Raw genomic sequence first — 19198 nt, forward strand, 5'->3', positions numbered from 1 at the left:
CTCGCTTAGGGTGCAAGAGGTCCCGGGTTCAAATCCCGGAAGAGCCCTTTCATTGGTGCTCTTTCGAAGTATGCATTTCAAAGCCAATATCAATTTTCTCTTTGCAGTAGTGGATGCATATTTGCTAGAGTCTCATGCTTTTAACCTTGCCCTGCCTGAGCAAATAGGAAACATTTCTCTTTAAGCATTTTGCAAAAATGCTGAACTTGCAAGGCATATACAAGCGTTCAGATAGGGCTGTCGGGCAGGTTGCATGAAAGAAATCTAAAACCAGATGCCCTTGGAATAGCCTGTTTTGAGCAGTTTCATCACAGAAGAATCACCTGTAGGTATCTGTTTCTGTAGTGTAGTGGTTATCACATTCGCCTCACACGCGAAAGGTCCCCGGTTCGAAACCGGGCAGAAACACTAGTTATATTGTCTTGGCTGCAATGTTGAGAGTTGCCGTTTTGCATGAAATTGTCCAGGCCCTGAAGATGGGTTCATGCAGTCTCGTTCCAAGAAAGTGAATTCTCTTAAAAACAATAACATAATTGGCATGTGGATGTATCTGTTGATTCACAGACGTCACTTTCAAAAGAGCCCTGCATTCGGTTCAATGCTCAACCAGAACAAGCATTAACTTTGAGAATTGTTGGCACCAACAGGCCTCTTATTTTAGTGGAGTGTTTCTGGTTTTTAAGTGCTGAGGCTTGGGCTCAATTCCTAGATGATCCTTCTCAAGGTGATGATACAAATGCATCGTCACCTTTTCGTTTAATGTCAGAATTGTTTATTTCCATTTGGTGGTGTATGAATGCTTTCGACAGTATGGGGATTTTTTCTAGCCTTGCATGAATAAAAGCATATCACTCCTCTTTATGTATTTTTCTAATACATTTATATTTGCATCTCCTCTCCTAGCATGCATTTTTGACTATCTTACAGGCTGTATATAATAAGTATCAATTCAGGGGCGCTTCTTCTACTCAAATCACAACTGTTCTATCACGACATTGATAAGCAATCTGCATCTGCTTCTGTTGTGTATTGGTTATCATATTTACCTGACGTGTGAAAGTCCCATGTTGGACAGTGCACGTTAACAAAGAAACCAATGATTTTTATTAAAAGTTGTCTTGTGTTTTGGTTACCTTGCATCAGCCAAACCGTGCCAGAGATTACTTCATTTGCAGTCACTTGAAAAGTAGGGATTCTCAAATAAATGGCAAGAGGTTGAAACAAATCCAAAGAAATGCATGGCATATCTATGTGTAGGTGTATGCATGTATCCATATATAAAGATAGATAGATAGATAGATAGATAGATAGATAGATAGATAGATAGATGGATGGATGGATGGATGGATGGATGGATGGATGGATGGATGGATGGATGGATGGATGGATGGATGGATGGATGGATGGATGGATGGATGGATGGATGGATGAATGGATAGACGGACAGACAGACAGACAGACAGACAGACAGACAGACAGACAGACAGACAGACAGGCAGATAGATAGATAGATAGATAGATAGATAGATAGATAGATAGATAGATAGATAGATAGATAGATAGATAGATAGATAGATAGATAGATAGATAGATAGATAGATAGATAGATAGATAGATAGATAGATAGATAGATATAGGGAGAGAGAGAGCGTTAATATAAACAGAGACTTTATTTTCAATCAAGCGGTCTTTTCTTTCCTTTAGGAGCAGAATGTTCTGATCATCAGCGCACCAGAATGTAGTGCTTGGTTGGCAAGCATCACATATTGTGATGTGTTAGCTAAGAGTTCCATGTCCTTCAGACTCATATATTCGTCTGTAGTTGTACCTTGGTGATTCAACAAAACATGGCATCATAATCAGCATTCTACTGCCACAGAGTGGACAGAGAAACCATTTAGAATTTCCCTGAAAAAGAAAAAAAGCATACTTAGGCAGAGCTTTGTGGACAGGAAGGACATTAGAGCAAGTGAGGAATAAGCACTGCTTTTGTTAATTTACATAGGCAGAACAGAGACTGCTGGGAAAAACCTGAAATTACAGGCACAGAAAATGCCTGCTTCTGGAGAGAACACTAAGAAGCATTGAAAGTTTTTCCTCTGACCCTGGCCACTCTTAAGAGGAATCCTATGATAGTCAGCAGGACCCACCCTAAAAAGGAAGGGACAGCCATTTGGACCCTTTCCACCTTTTCTTGATCGAGCCTGATCGAGCCTGATCGAGCGCTGAATGAGCGGATAAGCACATGTACTTCTCATTTTGGGAAGGTATTGCTTAGCTTGTTACCAGCAGCTCAGTTATGTTATGATGTTAGAGGCTATGCAAGGAATGCTTTAGTCCTGCATTAGGCAGTTTTTATTGCTTCTTGCATTCAAGAGATAGATAATTAGCCAGAATCTGTGGCCCAGCTATTCACCTTGGCATTCCGATTTGCACAAAGGGAATAAGTATTGGAGAGAAAAGGCAAAATGTGTTTCTTATGTTGTTATGAACAGCTTTTTATTCTTTCTCTTTAGGCTCTAGCCAATGCAGAAATATATAAATAACTGCTGACTTCCTGTAAGACGTGTCCAATGCTGAGACAAAATAAAAGGGGACACTTACAAATGATAGTGCTATCATTTGAGAAAGGGTAAGTTGACACTGAATTTCCTGTGAATTCACAGACCAAGCATGAAAAAGACCCCAGCCTGATCTTCATTGCGGGCTTAGAGCTGGTATTACCTTTTCAGAGGTGAGGGTCTTTCAACGGCTCGTTGGTCTAGGGGTATGATTCTCGCTTTGGGTGCGAGAGGTCCCGGGTTCAAATCCCGGACGAGCCCTTTCATTGGTGCTCTTTTGAAGTATGCATTTCAAAGCCAATATCAATTTTCTCTTTGCAGTAGTGGATGATTATTTGCTAGAGTCTCATGCTTTTAACCTTGCCCTGCCTGAGCAAATAGGAAACATTTCTCTTTAAGCATTTTGCAAAAATGCTGAACTTGCAAGGCATATACAAGCGTTCAGATAGGGCTGTCGGGCAGGTTGCATGAAAGAAATCTAAAACCAGATGCCCTTGGAATAGCCTGTTTCGAGCAGTTTCATCACAGAAGAATCACCTGTAGGTATCTGTTTCTGTAGTGTAGTGGTTATCACGTTCGCCTCACACGTGAAAGGTCCCCGGTTCGAAACCGGGCAGAAACACTAGTTATATTGTCTTGGCTGCAATGATGAGAGTTGCCATTTTGCATGAAATTGTCCAGGCCCTGAAGATGGGTTCATGCAGTCTCGTTCCAAGAAAGTGAATTCTCTTAAAAACAATAACATAATTGGCATGTGGATGTATCTGTTGATTCACAGACGTCACTTTCAAAAGAGCCCTGCATTCGGTTCAATGCTCAACCAGAACAAGCATTAACTTTGAGAATTGTTGGCACCAACAGGCCTCTTATTTTAGTGGAGTGTTTCTGGTTTTTAAGTGCTGAGGCTTGGGCTCAATTCCTAGATGATCCTTCTCAAGGTGATGATACAAATGCATCCTCACCTTTTTGTTTAATGTCAGAATTGTTTATTTCCATTTGGTGGTGTATGAATGCTTTCGACAGTATGGGGATTTTTTCTAGCCTTGCATGAATAAAAGCATATCACTCCTCTTTATGTATTTTTCTAATACATTTATATTTGCATCTCCTCTCCTAGCATGCATTTTTGACTATCTTACAGGCTGTATATAATAAGTATCAATTCAGGGGCGCTTCTTCTACTCAAATCACAACTGTTCTATCAAGACATTGATAAGCAATCTGCATCTGCTTCTGTTGTGTATTGGTTATCATATTTACCTGACGTGTGAAAGTCCCATGTTGGACAGTGCACGTTAACAAAGAAACCAATGATTTTTATTAAAAGTTGTCTTGTGTTTTGGTTACCTTGCATCAGCCAAACCGTGCCAGAGATTACTTCATTTGCAGTCACTTGAAAAGTAGGGATTCTCAAATAAATGGCAAGAGGTTGAAACAAATCCAAAGAAATGCATGGCATATCTATGTGTAGGTGTATGCATGTATCCATATATAAAGATAGATAGATAGATAGATAGATAGATAGATAGATAGATAGATAGATAGATGGATAGATAGATAGATAGATAGATAGATAGATAGATAGATAGATAGATAGATAGATAGATAGATAGATAGATAGATAGATAGATAGATAGATAGATAGATAGATAGATAGATAGATAGATATATAAATAGATAGATGGATGGATGGATGGATGGATGGATGGATGGATGGATGGATGGATGGATGGATGGATGGATGGATGGATGAATGGATAGACGGACAGACAGACAGACAGACAGACAGACAGATAGATAGATAGATAGATAGATAGATAGATAGATAGATAGATAGATAGATAGATAGATAGATAGATAGATAGATAGATAGATAGATAGATAGATAGATAGATAGATAGATAGATAGATAGATATAGGGAGAGAGAGAGCGTTAATATAAACAGAGACTTTATTTTCAATCAAGCGGTCTTTTCTTTCCTTTAGGAGCAGAATGTTCTGATCATCAGCGCACCAGAATGTAGTGCTTGGTTGGCAAGCATCACATATTGTGATGTGTGAGCTAAGAGTTCCATGTCCTTCAGACTCATATATTCCTCTGTAGTTGTACCTTGGTGATTCAACAAAACATGGCATCATAATCAGCATTCTACTGCCACAGAGTGGACAGAGAAACCATTTAGAATTTCCCTGAAAAAGAAAAAAGCATACTTAGGCAGAGCTTTGTGGACAGGAAGGACATTAGAGCAAGTGAGGAATAAGCACTGCTTTTGTTAATTTACATAGGCAGAACAGAGACTGCTGGGAAAAAACCTGAAATTTAAGGCACAGAAAATGCCTGCTTCTGGAGAGAACACTAAGAAGCATTGAAAGTTTTTCCTCTGACCCTGGCCACTCTTAAGAGGAATCCTATGATAGTCAGCAGGACCCACCCTAAAAAGGAAGGGACAGCCATTTGGACCCTTTCCACCTTTTCTATATCTCTCCTGATCGAGCCTGATTGATGGCTGATTGAGCGGATAAGCACATAAGCACATAAGCACATAAGCACATAAGCACATAAGCACATGAGCACATGAGCACATGAGCACATGAGCACATGAGCACATGAGCACATGAGCACATGAGCACATGAGCACATGAGCACATGAGCACATGTACTTCTCATTTTGGGAAGGTATTGCTTAGCTTGTTACCAGCAGCTCAGTTATGTTATGATGTTAGAGGCTATGCAAGGAATGCTTTAGTCCTGCATTAGGCAGTTTTTATTGCTTCTTGCATTCAAGAGATAGATAATTAGCCAGAATCTGTGGCCCAGCTATTCACCTTGGCATTCCGATTTGCACAAAGGGAATAAGTATTTGAGAGAAAAGGCAAAATGTGTTTCTTATGTTGTTATGAACAGCTTTTTATTCTTTCTCTTTAGGCTCTAGCCAATGCAGAAATATATAAATAACTGCTGACTTCCTGTAAGACTTGTCCAATGCTGAGAAAAAATTTAAAGGCACACTTACAAATGATAGTGCTATCGTTTGAGAAAGGGTAAGTTGACACTGAATTTCCTGTGAATTCACATACCAAGCATGAAAAAGACCCCAGCATGATCTTCATTGCGGGCTTAGAGCTGGTATTACCTTTTCAGAGGTGAGGGTCTTTCAACGGCTCGTTGGTCTAGGGGTATGATTCTCGCTTTGGGTGCGAGAGGTCCCGGGTTCTGATGAAGCAAAGCTTCACATTTGCGACGTGCTTTTGTCATGAACCTCATTAATGTGTAATAACGTAATAAGTTGTACGTCTTACTAACGTTTATTTTATGTTTAAACGAGGTTCCCCGAAGCTTGCCTATGTGTTTTACTAAAATAATTAATTCAAGTCTTTAAAATTGCCGCTGCTTTGAAATAAGTGTCTGCGCATGCGTCAGTCACACTCACGTGCCCTGATGTGTTTGCAGGTTTGGAGGGAAATAGTTGCGCATGCGTAATGCATAGCTTTGCCAGTAACGTGGTACTGCTCGTGCCACTGCTCTTGTACTTGTTTATATGTAGCTAACATTTACACTGCATAAGTATATTTCTTAGTGATAAGTTGAAAGTACAAGCCCTATGATGTGTTTTCATAACGTTATTTCTATGTATTAATTTGTTCTCGCTTACTTTTCATGTACCGCGGGGAATGGGGGTCTGACTGAGCCGAAAGCCATCTTGGAGGGTACTTGTGCGCAGACTCGCCGAAAGTCATCTCGGCATTGAATTGCTGCCAAGGAAGGTTGATGCCAGAAGCCACCCTGGGAAGCAGCACCTTAGCCCCGCAGCATCTCGATATTGTTCTATTATGTTGCAAAAATGTATTCTTTGCCTGTATTCTGCGCAGTTTCTCATGGGAACCCCAATCTTGCTAGGCGGTGCCCTGAGATGTAAATAAGGCCTCCAAATGGTGTGTTCTGATTGGTGTGTTACCCAAATCCTACCTTAGGACCAATCCAAATTGAGGGATTCTGACACTTTGCAACATTGGGGGGTGGTACACCGTCCCCAAACTGTATATCTACCCTGGGTTCACCTAGGGAAATTGTCCGACTTGTCTGGTTTAGCTGACCTGTCACTGACCCATCGTACTCAATAGGTGACTGAAGATACAGAGCGCTGCGGAGCACTCTGTCTGAAATTGACCATAGACTAAGGTTTTACTGAACCTTAAAGTGCTGGCGAAGCACTTTGCTGGGAGTTCGCTGACCCAATCGGGGTCTTGATCGATAGCTGCAGAGAGGGTGGAGCGCAGGCGTTGCTTCCAAACTGCGGGTGCGGTCCTGTCCTGAGCGGTCCTGTCCTGAGGTCCTGTCCTGATTCCTAATCTGAGGGTATCCTGTCCTGTCCTGGGTGTCCATTCTGCACCTGCTGTCCATTGAGGGGTATCCTTCCTTGAGGATTTCCTGTCCTTAACTGACCCGTGGCCAGGGTTTGGTTTCCACACCAGTCTAGGTAAATATCGCTCTAAATTCTTTGAACTTGCACCTTTCTATATTTCTGTCTTTGCTTCAATAAAGAGACACCTTTGCATATGTGGATTTTTCCATGCTTTTGCTGCAACTATTGAAACATAAAGTCAATTGCATATTTTTCATAACTTGTTCCTATGTTACCCTACCTTTTAGAAATCATATTTTGCATTGCAGTTTGTCATTTTCTGATATGGTCTAGAACGGCCTTACTTAAATTGTCTAAAGAATCTTTACCCTGAAAGCATAGCGTTTTCCTGTTGCATCTCATATTAGAATTTCCATGATTACCCTGACTCTATTTCTCTATAGTTATGTACTCTTCATTATTTTGATTATTGATTGTCTTATTCTTGTAAACTTAATGCTCAACGAAAACGAACTTTAGATAAAGCTTTTAAAACTTCCAGTTGTCCGTGGTCATTTTACAACAGTATTGAATGTCATTTTGGGTTGGTATTTTGCTGCCTTTCCTTTTACAGCTAGCTCCCTGATCCGTTGAGGTCATAGGTACCCGTGTCGGTGGATGGTAAGTCGGGTACACTGAGTAATTACAGTAGGGAATTCACACAAATTGGTAGCAGCCCGTGAAGTCACCCTGTCAATGAATATTGTGAATTGAAAGTATATGGGCCCGAAGCCGGAAACGGCGAAAGTATTGGCTGGGTGACCTCGCGCGCTCTATCAGTTTTTCTGGCTAGCAGAGGATGGTTAGGGACTAGTTAAAGGTTAGGCAGGATTAGTTAGACTAGTTAAGTCGGTAGCTGCTAGTATATTAATGCTGCTATAAGAGCGGCCGTTCCGAGGGACCTGATCATTCTCTTGTGAATACGCTGCTTTGAAATTCATGAATTGTTTTATCATTGTTATTCTTGTTCTTATATTGTTATATGTATTAATCCATGCGTTTGTAAACCGTCTCGTTCATTGTTGTCCGAACTCCCCGGGGAATTGAAAAGGCAAGTGGTGAATAGAATCCATTGCCTTGAGGTCGCAGGCTTAAGGAAGGTTAGGTGCAGGTTAGGATAACCGGGAAGCACTAACTAGGGTTTTTCTGAATACGTGTGTGAATAAATGTCAGTAACGAGGTTCATTGGCAAAATTCCCATAGTGGCGTAACCTAGTAAGGGTCACATCGGAAGAGTAGCAGGTTCCTCGGAGCTTGGGTGAAAGCAGAGGGGTCCGCTGGGAAACCTTAGACTCGGATATATCCCGGAGAAGTGGATGAGTTTAGGGGAATAACAGGTTCACCGATGCTAGAGTGAAGGGTAGGCGGAAGAGATCTACCCGCAGCGCGTGAAAAGTAAATGGAAGTAGTTTACTTGCAGTAACAGAAATCTTTCCTGTCTAGACACTTGAGCACTGTGGCGAATGTGTATTCGTTCTAAAATAACCAAGCACTAGCACTTTAGAAAGAAAGAAAGTTTCCGTTACCTTGTGAAGGGAGGGAGTCAGCTGCGAAGCATCTCTGACGTCACTCCGTGCCGCGCTGGGATTGGTAGAAGCAGCGGGCGGGTAGCGGGGCTGGAATTGTAAAGGAGGGGTGAAGCGCCGGAGCGTGAGGACAGTCTCACGAAGGGGCCGCGCACCCATTGGTCGAAACTATTTTGAACGCGTGCACCCATTGGTCGCACGAAATTGCAAAACGCGTTCTGATTGGAGGTGACTTTGTAAACAGAGTTAAGCGGAGAAATCGTATGTGGCACTCGTATTGTCCAGAGACTAGACCCGATCCAAGAAGCCAAGGGTTTGAAAGGGATCAGTGGAAAGCCAATAGATACGATATTATGTACGGGACTAAGAGAAAGATGTCCCTTGTAAATAGGGTAAAGAATTATTTCAAAACGGACAAACCGATTAAATCCAGAGAGGGCATTATTGTCCCGCCCCCGAACACTCCCGCCTCGTTCATGATGTTTGACCGAGGGTACAATACCTGTGTGTGGTTGGAAAATTGGGTAAAGTACACAAAAGATGACGGAATATTGGCTTTTCCGTTAGACGGTACTTTCAATGGCAGGATTTTATTTAATTTGAGAACCCGAATGAATGAATTGCATCCCCGACCGAGACTAACGCAGTATGAGGCATTAGAGGAATGGGAAATTGAGGCTTTCGAAAGGGAGAAGCCCCGAATGGACAAAGGTCTGACCAAGTGGTACCCAAGGCTGAAACAAGAGACCAGGGATAAAAAGATGAAACAGTGGAGACAGAGCATGATTGTTGAGGGTCTGTTTCCCATGATGCCAGCAGGTACCCCTTCTGCGGGAGAGAAAAAGACAGAAAAGAGTAAGCATTGGGGAGCGCTTGGAGAGTCAGACGATGAATTGTTAGATGACATCTTTACGAGAAGTCCGCCCCCTTATGATGAGGGAGCCCGACTTTCCAGTACAGGAGGGAATCCCCAGCGTCCATCTATTAAGGAGGAGGACAGATCCCTAAGTAGGGGGGGAGGTGGTCAAGTACTGCCCTATTTTGAGAATCCTGGACCCGCGGAGGTACGAGATATATATCCTAGAGTGCCCGTGAGCCCGGAGGAAAAATATTCCCGTGAAAGAGCCTTTTTCCCTGGACCTCTTTATGAAAACGAAGAGAAGCCATTAAGTTAAGGAATGCCCTTTTTGCAGCCTCCATATGGGGAAGAGCGCAGGTCATTTGGCACAGGAACTTTGTTCCCAAAACCAAATTATGGTGGAGGACCAAGTGAAACGCATCCTACTGCCCCGAGTTTTACCCCTCACCTGACCCCACAGATAATACCTGACCGAACCTTAGGAAGAGTACTAGATGAAAGGGAGCAAGAAGCCATAGCTAGACAGAGGACAGAAATAATTCAGAAAATCTCCCAGTTAAATGCCAGTCCTGAGGCTTTGACTATTCCGGTAACAATCGGACCAGTGGTTCCGTTGTATGGGAATAATCAAGGAAGTCCAAACCCTCCAGTTATGAACCCAATCATGGCCCCGCCGAGGCAAGAGCCCCTACTGATAGACGATCAGTCCAGTGAGTGCGAATCCGAAGTTGTGTTCTTGGACCTGCCAAACAAACAGACCGGGAAGGGAGTGCAGAAGAGGCATAATCCTTTTAATACGAAAGAAATTAAATTAGAATCAACGTCAGGTACTAGGAGTGTTTCTTTGGTAACTCCGGAAGAAATTGAAAATTGGAGTCGTGAATTAGAAAAACAGACTCCGCAAACGAAACCTTTAGACCTCTACAAACTGAGGGTAGAAATAGAGGAATTAATGGCAGGAAATGTGGGATTGGACAGAATACCTACTCTGAAAAAGAGTTGCTGTTTATGTGTAAAAGCCTTACCAGAAGTACTAGGGTGCTCCACGAAAAGTTGACAGACACTGCAGCTAGTATGGGGGTAGATATCTCCCGATCCAAGCCCTTACAAAAGCCTTACAGAGCTGAATTCTCAGACAAGGATATAGAGAACTTGAATGTGTCAGGGAAAAAGTTGCAGATTAAAGAGTTGTTAGCAATTTTGCAGAAATGGGGAGACGTGGAAAAATGGAAAAACAGGTGGGCAGGAAAGAAAGATGAGGCTCGATCCAGACAAGCGACCCCTGAGTTCCCTTTGAGAGAAGTAGACAAGCCTGAACAGTTATGCCCCATGCGTGAAGTGCCAGGTGGGAGGTATGTGCACGTTCCATGGTCCAGACAGGATATTGTGTCCTTTACTAACGATTTCCCGAAATTGCGCGAAAAGCCAGTTGACTGGTACCGGCAAGTGGAAAGGTTCGTAAAGGTGCAAAAATGCCTGTGGAAAGACCTGGATGGATTTTTCGACATTGTGGTCCCGGTAGATCTATGGACCGAGTGTAAAATAGCCATAGGCTGGCCTAGTGAGGAGTACCCGAGGGACTCTAACACAGGGGAGCCGTCGATTGAAGTGATGAAGAAATACGAACAAGTAATGCTGCATTTGAAAAATAAGGTGCCCGCAAAGGAAACTGATTGGACCAGGATAGATAGAACCACGCAGGAGAGAGACGAGACAGTGCACTCCTATTATGAAAGGCTGTTGCAGGTGTTTAAAACATACAGTGGTATAGATAACATCGAGATGAAGCATATGACGCATTTCATTGACAGGTTTGTAAACGGTTTAAGGCCTGAAATTTGTCAGTGGATAAAAGATAACAAAATTTGTTGGCACTCCAAAAAGATAGACGAGGTCCTGCGGTACGCAAAGTACTGCGAGGACGAAATGGCAGAAAAGAAAAAGGCTCTCAAGGAGAAGGTCATGTGGGCTCAAGTTAAGCTCGCAGAACAGCAGGAAAAACAGTTGAGTAATATGGTTAAAGGCACTCAGAACCAAGGTCCTGGGGGTGGGGGAGGAGGTAAGCCCTGGCCCAAAATGAGCAGGGAAGAGGCTATGAAGACATTTCCCTGTCACCAGTGCGGAGAAATTGGACACTGGCGTAACAAGTGTCCTTATTTGCCTGACGATAACCCCAAAACACCTGATTTAACTCCACAGACGCAGAAAGAAAGACCAAGAAAGACTCAACCACAGGTAAAAACGGTTCAGGTGCCCCGAGCTCCAAAGCAAGTACATAAGGGAAAAGGCACAGAGGGTGATGAGATAGAAGTCTGGGAAAGCAATGAGAACAGAAATGCAGCAACTTCGCAGTATCTGTTAAACGATACCTTCCTTTGTGATGACCAGTACTGACGTGGCCTGAGAGGGGAGGACGAGGAGTGCGTACTTGGCGCCTCCTTGCCGGTAGACCAGTCCGGACCATACATTGAAGGAAAGGTTGACGGAAATGATGTCACTTTTCTGTTGGACACTGGCGCTACCCGTTCTACTGTGAGAACAGTGGACGTTCCAAACCTACCCCTCTCGGGAGAAGCCATCCAAGTAGTGGGTGTATCTAATCAATTGATTAGTACTCCTGTTACCAAGCCCATGGAGATCTCAATTGGAAACTTTAAGGAGATGCATAGATTTGTCGTTTGCGACACCAGTCCAGTGAACTTACTGGGACGTGATTTGCTGTGCAAAATGAACTGTACCATCTTTTGCACACCAAAGGGTGTTGAAATTCAGACCCCAGATGAAGACGGGATTTATAAATTAATGTTAATCAGACCTGACTCAGAAATTAAACGAATGACCATGCAGGATTTGCCCCAAGAACTCCAAGAAGCAGTGAAGCCAGAGGTATGGGACTTTACTGGGAAAGATGTAGGGTTAATGAAAAACGTGGACCCCATACAGATAGCAATCAAGGACAATGCAGTATACCCCAATACAAAACCCTACAGGATGAATGCAGAAGTGAGAGCAGGTGTCACTCTGGAAATACAGAAATTGCTAGAAGGAAACATCATACAGGAAGTAATGAGTAGCCCATGTAACTCACCGATTATGGGTATCAAGAAGCCTAGTGGCAAGTACAGAGTAGTGCAGGACCTACGAAAAGTCAACAAGATAGTAGTCCCCTGCTGCCCTATTGTCCCTAACCCACCAGTGATTCTGTATCAGATTCCCTGGGATGCTGAGTGGTTCACTGTGATAGACCTATGTCATGCTTTCTTTTCCATACCCTTGCATCCAGATAGCAAATTTCTTTTCTCATTTGCCTTCAATGGTCACGTGTATGTCTGGAACAGGGTCCCTCAAGGGTACACAGAGAGCCCCTCTATCTTTAATCAGATCTTGAAAAAATGTTTGGAAACTTTGGTCTTACCTGGGAACTCTGTCCTAGTGCAATACATAGACGACCTCTTGGTGGCGTCTAAAAGTCATAGGGATTGTGTGATTGACACCATTGCCCTACTGCACCACCTGAGTGAGAAGGGACATAAAGTGGCCCCTGACAAATTACAGTTTTGTGCAAAATCAGTGAAATATCTGGGGCACCAGATAGAGAAAGGTGTCAGGAAAGTGACATCAGAAAGAGTGAGAATAATTCAAAAGATGCAGTTATCCCGTACTCAGAAAGAGATCAGAATGTTCTTGGGAGTGATAGGATACTGCAGGCAGTGGATTCTGGGATTTGCAGTCCTAGCTAGGCCCTTGATAAAAATGACCAAGAGAGGAACACCAGATATTGTAGAATGGGATGATGAAAGCTTAACAGCCTTCACCAAACTGCGAGATTGTCTGTGTACAGCCCCTGCATTGGGAATGCCAGACTATACTAAAGAGTTTGCCCTATTCTGTGACACTCGCGATAATTGCGCGTTGTCAGTCCTAACTCAAGAACATGGCACGACCAGAAGGCCTGTGGCGTATTTCTCTGCCACCCTGGATCCAGTGGCGGCTGGATTGCCGGGATGTCTGAAAGCGGTAGCTGCTACCTGCGCAAGTATAGAGCAGAGTGAGTCCATTGTCATGGGACATCCTGTAACTGTGTATGTCCCACATGGAGTGGTAATTTTACTGACCAGAACAAAGACTCAGTATCTCACCCCTAGTCGGCTGACTAAATACGAGAGGATTCTTGTGGGTGCTGCAAATGTAAACATTGTTAGGTGCAGTATTTTGAACCCTGCCACTTTACTCCCCGACCCAATGGATATGGAAGGTGGGGTGGATGATGAGCATGATTGCATTGATTTAACAGAATTCAATACCAAGCCACGTCCAGACATTAAAGAAACACCATTGCCTGTGCATGACAAGGAATTATTTGTAGATGGTTCATGTCTAAGACATGAACAAGGAGGCCTGAGTGCTGCCTATGCGGTAGTCTCCTTAACCAAAATTGAAGAAGCAGGTTATCTATTTGATATAAAGTCTGCACAAGTAGCCGAATTGATCGCTATGATAAAAGCTTGCAAAATTGGGAAAAACCTACGCATAACAGTGTATACTGACAGTCAGTACTGTTATGGGGTTGTGCATGACTTTGGCCAGTTATGGCTACAGAGGGAGTTCCTGACTTCATCAGGTACCCCTATTCAAAATGGAAAAGTGGTTCAAGACCTTTTAGAGGCAATCCAGTTACCAAAGGAACTGGCAGTGGTAAAGTGTGTCGCTCATAAGAAGGACATGGACACTGTATCACTGGGAAATGATTTTGCTGATCGAGTGGCCCAATGGTGCGCCAGAGATCGGTATATCGTAAATCCAAAACGAGGGGGGCCAGGAACCAGCTGCCAACTTCAGGTGTTTGAAGAAGTGCCTACATGGGATGAAGTGAAAGAGTGGCAGCAGGCGGCACCTTGGCAAGAGAGAGAGAAGTGGAAAGAAGATGGGTGTAGACCAAGACGTGTGGATGGTGTCATCTTAGGTCCAACTGGTATGCCTGTGTTACCTAGACACTTACTTAGCACAATGGCGAGATTGATACATGAAGGATCACACATTGGTAGGGACGCCATGATTCTAGTGTTCCAACAGACTTGGTACAGTAAAAAGTTCAGGAAAGTAGCAGAGTCCCTCTGCCAGAGGTGCCTGTCATGTCAAAAGATGAACCCAGGGAAGAAAACTGTGGTGGAACTGGGGAAAATTGGGAGGTCCGGGGGTCCCTTTGTAAGAATACAGGTTGATTTCATCACCATGCCCCGTTGTGAAGGGAAGCGATATGTCCTTGTCATGGTCTGTTTATTTTCGAAGTGGGTGGAAGCTTTCCCTACTCCCCAAAATGACGCAAAAACAGTAGCTAAGTGTTTACTAAAAGAACTGATACCTAGGTTCGGGGTTCCAGTCACTATTGAATCAGATCAAGGCTCACATTTTCAGAATGAGGTGATCGCCGAACTCTGTAAGGCCTTTGGAATCTCACAAAAGCTTCACTGTGCATACCGTCCAGAGGCTTCTGGAATAGTGGAACAAATAAATGGAACTATCAAAAACAGACTAGCAAAACTGTGTGATGCATCTAAGATGACCTGGGTGAAGGCCCTGCCCCTGGTCCTGATGGGACTCAGAAGTGTTCCTGACCGCAAGACAGGCTTAAGTCCCCATGAAATCATTATGGGAAGAGTGATGAGACAAGCATGGGTACCAGGAAGCAAACTGTTGAGTATTACTGATGATTTGGTACTTGAATACTGCAAGAGATTGGGTGACCAAGTGCGTTCTATCTCTCGCCAGATCGGAGAAGACGCCATCCTCAATTCAACGACTCCTCTCCACAAACTGGTCCCGGGAGATTGGGTCAAGATAAAGAAGCATACTCGGAAGAGCTGCCTGGAGCCAAGGTGGGGAGAGAAACGTCAGGTGATCCTGGTAACTACCACAGCAGTAAAGTGTGCAGGGGTTCCACGCTGGATACACGCCAGCCACACCCAGAAGGTATTACCAGACGAGGAGCCTGAAGAAGAAGGGCGTCCAGTGGAGGACTCTGCAGGAGCCAGACCAGAAGTAGCTGACGACGTACAGCCCAGTACCAGTCGAGCTGCAGAATCAGCAGACGTTGGCCCAAGAATAGTTGATAACGAAATGCCAAGAGCCCAGCCTGCTGAAGGGGTCCAAGAAGCTGAGCCAGAAGTAGCTGAAGACGAGCTGCCAAGCATATGGCCAGAGGAGTGGATACCAATGATTGATCTCACCGAAGACCCCATTCGAACAAGTGAGCGACTTTGGGAAGGTAGAGAGTGGACTAGAGAGGAAAAGAAAGGCACAGGCGAAGAACCTCAGAATCTTGAGATTCACATCAAAACTGAGGAAGGAGAAGGTCAGACAGGGACAGAGCAAGTGATTGATACAGAACAAGTGAAGGATACAGAGCAAGTGATTGATACTCCTCCACTGACTCCTGATGTCGGGAAGGGACAGACTAGACATAGCGTAATAGTTCGAGCAGAAGAAAGTCCAGAGATCGAAGTGCTTGAACAGGATCAGATAGGATTAGAAGAACGTGTTCAGGAAACAGAAACAGAGACATTTGAAAAACAAACCAAAACCTGTCCTGAACAAGGCCAGATTAGTAACCAGGCAGAAGAAATAGATGCTAGCCCTGGAAATAGTCAGATAGACGAGGAAGAAACTGAAACAGAATTGCCACAAACTAATGAAAACAAAAGGGCAAGAGAAGAAAACGAAGTCTCGGTACCAACCAAAAGACTTAAGAAAAGAAAGCACATTGAGCCTGGATACATAAAGAAATTGAGACTGAGAATAAAAACAGTAGAAGAAAAACGTGCAGAAGAAAGGAGAAGTGCTCGCATAGCAGAACGACCAGAAGATACTTCCAAGAGAAGGAGTGATCGAATAAAAAGACAAAACAAAAAGTACAAGTCTCCTGAATGGACGCTCGTTTTGGAGGAATTTGAAGATCTTGATCTAACTGACGAAAGCGACGGAGAACCCGTCCCTGAGTACTCTGCTGAAGAAGAAGACGAGCCACCGTGAATTTGCACAAAGTAAGCTACTGGTGTAAAGACACAAAGAGGGGTCGAGAAACTTCTTCTGAGCCATAATGTCTGATTCAAACGTGAATGGTAGCCCTAGTTGCAGTCGTTGCAAAACATGCTGCAAGGTATGTGTATGTAGTGTAGTTATACTGATATTACTCTGGATAGGACTAACAGTTTTCATTCCTTTTGCGGTGAGCAAAAATACTAATATTGTCCCTACTGAAGTTGTAAATACTGACAGTGAGGAGCTGACAACACAGAGTGTAGCAAGACATGAGAGAGCACTTAGACAAACAAATCGAGACTTAGAAGCATCAGATGAGGGAGAACTACATTATCATGGAATTAAGAATAAGACGCATTTAAACGTTTTCGCAAACCTGTTAATACACTATGTAGAGACTATGGAAATTGAAGATTGCTATGTCTGCATGAAGCTACCTACCTCTGTAGCTGAAGGCGTGACATACCATCACCTGCCCTTGACATATGGAATTTCCTGTAGCATTTTAGCTAGTTTATTTTACAAAAGAGGACCGTTACAGTACTATTACTCAAACAGTGACGTGATCTTTTCTGAACTTCCTATACGTGGGAACTTGAATCCTGTACATACCAAAAGCGACGTAATACGATATATGGGAGACTATTTCCTGACTATTGGTGATATTGACATAGGTGACGCACACAGAGATAACTTGACTTGTTCTTTGCGTGAGCAGGAAAAGATGTTCCTGAACATGGCAGAGAAAAGGAGAATTAAAATGCAAAAGAAGGCAAATGACGAAAGTCAGAAAAGACCAAGGTGGGCAGAGAACATGGAAGGCACCTCAACTGGTGGGGCGGGTCCTGCTCTGTTGCTGGATTTTGAAAAGAAAGGCAAGCTATGTCTTCACCGCGAGAAGACTAGCTATTATAATAACATTTTCATTGGTTCCAGTGAATGCGAACATAATTACAAGGTAATTGGAGGTTGGGGTTTCAAAAATGGGTCAGAGCCTGTGTTTCCTGGAATTTATTATATATGTGGGGACAAGGCTTATTTCAAATTGCCGGATCACTGGTATGGAAGCTGCTACTTTGGCATTGTCTTCCCGAAAATATACCATGTGAATGGAGTTGCTGGAAGCAGTGAAAATACTAATGGCTTACAGCCTGATTCATGTACAGGCCGTTTTGCGTGGCCCTAATAGCGAATCATAGCGACTCGCTATTGAGGACACGCAAAACGGCATTCATGTAGGAATTGCTAATTAAATAGCGATTCCTACATGTTCTTTATTTGCGAGTAGCAATTTGCTACTCGCAAAAACTCCCCATTCATTCCTATGGGCCAAGAGGCCCATAGGAATGAATGGGGAGTATCCCTTATTTGCGAGTAGCAATTTGCTACTCGCAAATAAGATAGCGATTTTAAGGGTGCCAGGGGTGTCCAAAGGACACCCTGTAGCACCCCTAAAAAGCACATTTGAACAGGTGTTGCGCACACACATGTCCAAAGGACATGTGTGTGTGCAACATGCAACTTAGAAAAATGCTTTTAAAAGCATTTCTCTGAGTTTTTGCTATTTACCGAGAGGTCTGACCTCTCGGTAAATAGCGGCCCCAAAAGTGCTAAATCGCAATTTCTTGATGTGTCATGAATAGCATTTGAGGAATCTCTAATAGAGATTCCTTAAATGCTATTCCTCGCATATTTGCGAATTCTTAAATAGCGATTTTTGCATTTGGGATCATGAATACCAAATGCAAAAATCGCACTCGCAAAGGGCCAGATTCTCAGAATCTGGCCCTTTTGCGAGCGCTATTGGCTACATGAATCAGGCTGTTAGTGCGTAGTAAAAGAGAAAGCATAGGTGAAATAATGGGTAGTATTTTCAGTGCACTGATACCTGGAGTGGGAGTGGTTCTGAACACTCACAGAATTTGTAAATTGTCCACTATAGTGGATGCGTTGTCTACTGACACAGCTCATGGATTTCTGCTGGTCAATACCGAAATGGTTGCGATCAGATCAATGGTTTTGCAGAACAGACTTGCTCTTGATACCTTATTAGCAAAAGAGGGCGGAGTCTGCCGGATGTTGAAGGCGCAACATTGTTGCACTTATATTCCGGACAAAAGTGTGCAGCTCAAAAGATACGTGAAAAACATTACTAATTTGGAAAAGGAACTCAAACCACTCGAGGTTGACAGTGCCTGGAAGAGACTGGTAGATGGTCTCTCAAATGTAGGTCATTGGTTTGCTAGCTTAGGTAAAAGCTTATTGTTTAAGATACTGATGCCAATTGGAATTATAGGTCTTATCCTATTTTTCATATTTGCCTGTTGCAAATGTCTCAAGCACACCGTAAAGCATCAAGTGAATGCCAGAGGAGTGAAACGAAGTGTGGATGAGCTTGAATTAGAGGAAATGAATAATCAGATATACAAAAGGGTGAAGAATTCTCACCCTACTAAAGATGAGAAAGAAAAGTTGAGCAAATTGTTGGAAGAGATAGAGATGTATAAGGTGTGAGAAGTTGGCATCTGGTTCCATTTATTTTTGTGATGATAGTAAATATCATCAAAGAGGGGATTGATGAAGCAAAGCTTCGCATTTGCGACGTGCTTTTGTCATGAACCTCATTAATGTGTAATAACGTAATAAGTTGTACGTCTTACTAACGTTTATTTTATGTTTAAACGAGGTTCCCCGAAGCTTGCCTATGTGTTTTACTAAAATAATTAATTCAAGTCTTTAAAATGGCCGCTGCTTTGAAATAAGTGTCTGCGCATGCGTCAGTCACACTCACGTGTCCTGATGTGTTTGCAG

The 19198-nt window shown here is 43.2% G+C and overlaps 3 non-coding genes across 3 annotated transcripts; all 3 read left to right on the forward strand.

Moving 5' to 3' along the window:
• Positions 1–335: 335 nt before the first annotated feature.
• On the forward strand, positions 336–408 carry TRNAV-CAC (transfer RNA valine (anticodon CAC)). Its single transcript has one exon. It is a non-coding gene; the product is annotated as a tRNA-Val (tRNA).
• Positions 409–2750: 2342 nt separating this feature from the next.
• Positions 2751–2822, forward strand: TRNAP-UGG (transfer RNA proline (anticodon UGG)). Its single transcript has one exon. It is a non-coding gene; the product is annotated as a tRNA-Pro (tRNA).
• Positions 2823–3110: 288 nt separating this feature from the next.
• TRNAV-CAC (transfer RNA valine (anticodon CAC)) lies at positions 3111–3183 on the forward strand. The gene has a single exon. It is a non-coding gene; the product is annotated as a tRNA-Val (tRNA).
• Positions 3184–19198: the final 16015 nt, after the last annotated feature.

This window comes from Lissotriton helveticus, chromosome 8 (assembly GCF_964261635.1).
Source record: "Lissotriton helveticus chromosome 8, aLisHel1.1, whole genome shotgun sequence".
NCBI lineage: Eukaryota > Metazoa > Chordata > Amphibia > Caudata > Salamandridae > Lissotriton > Lissotriton helveticus.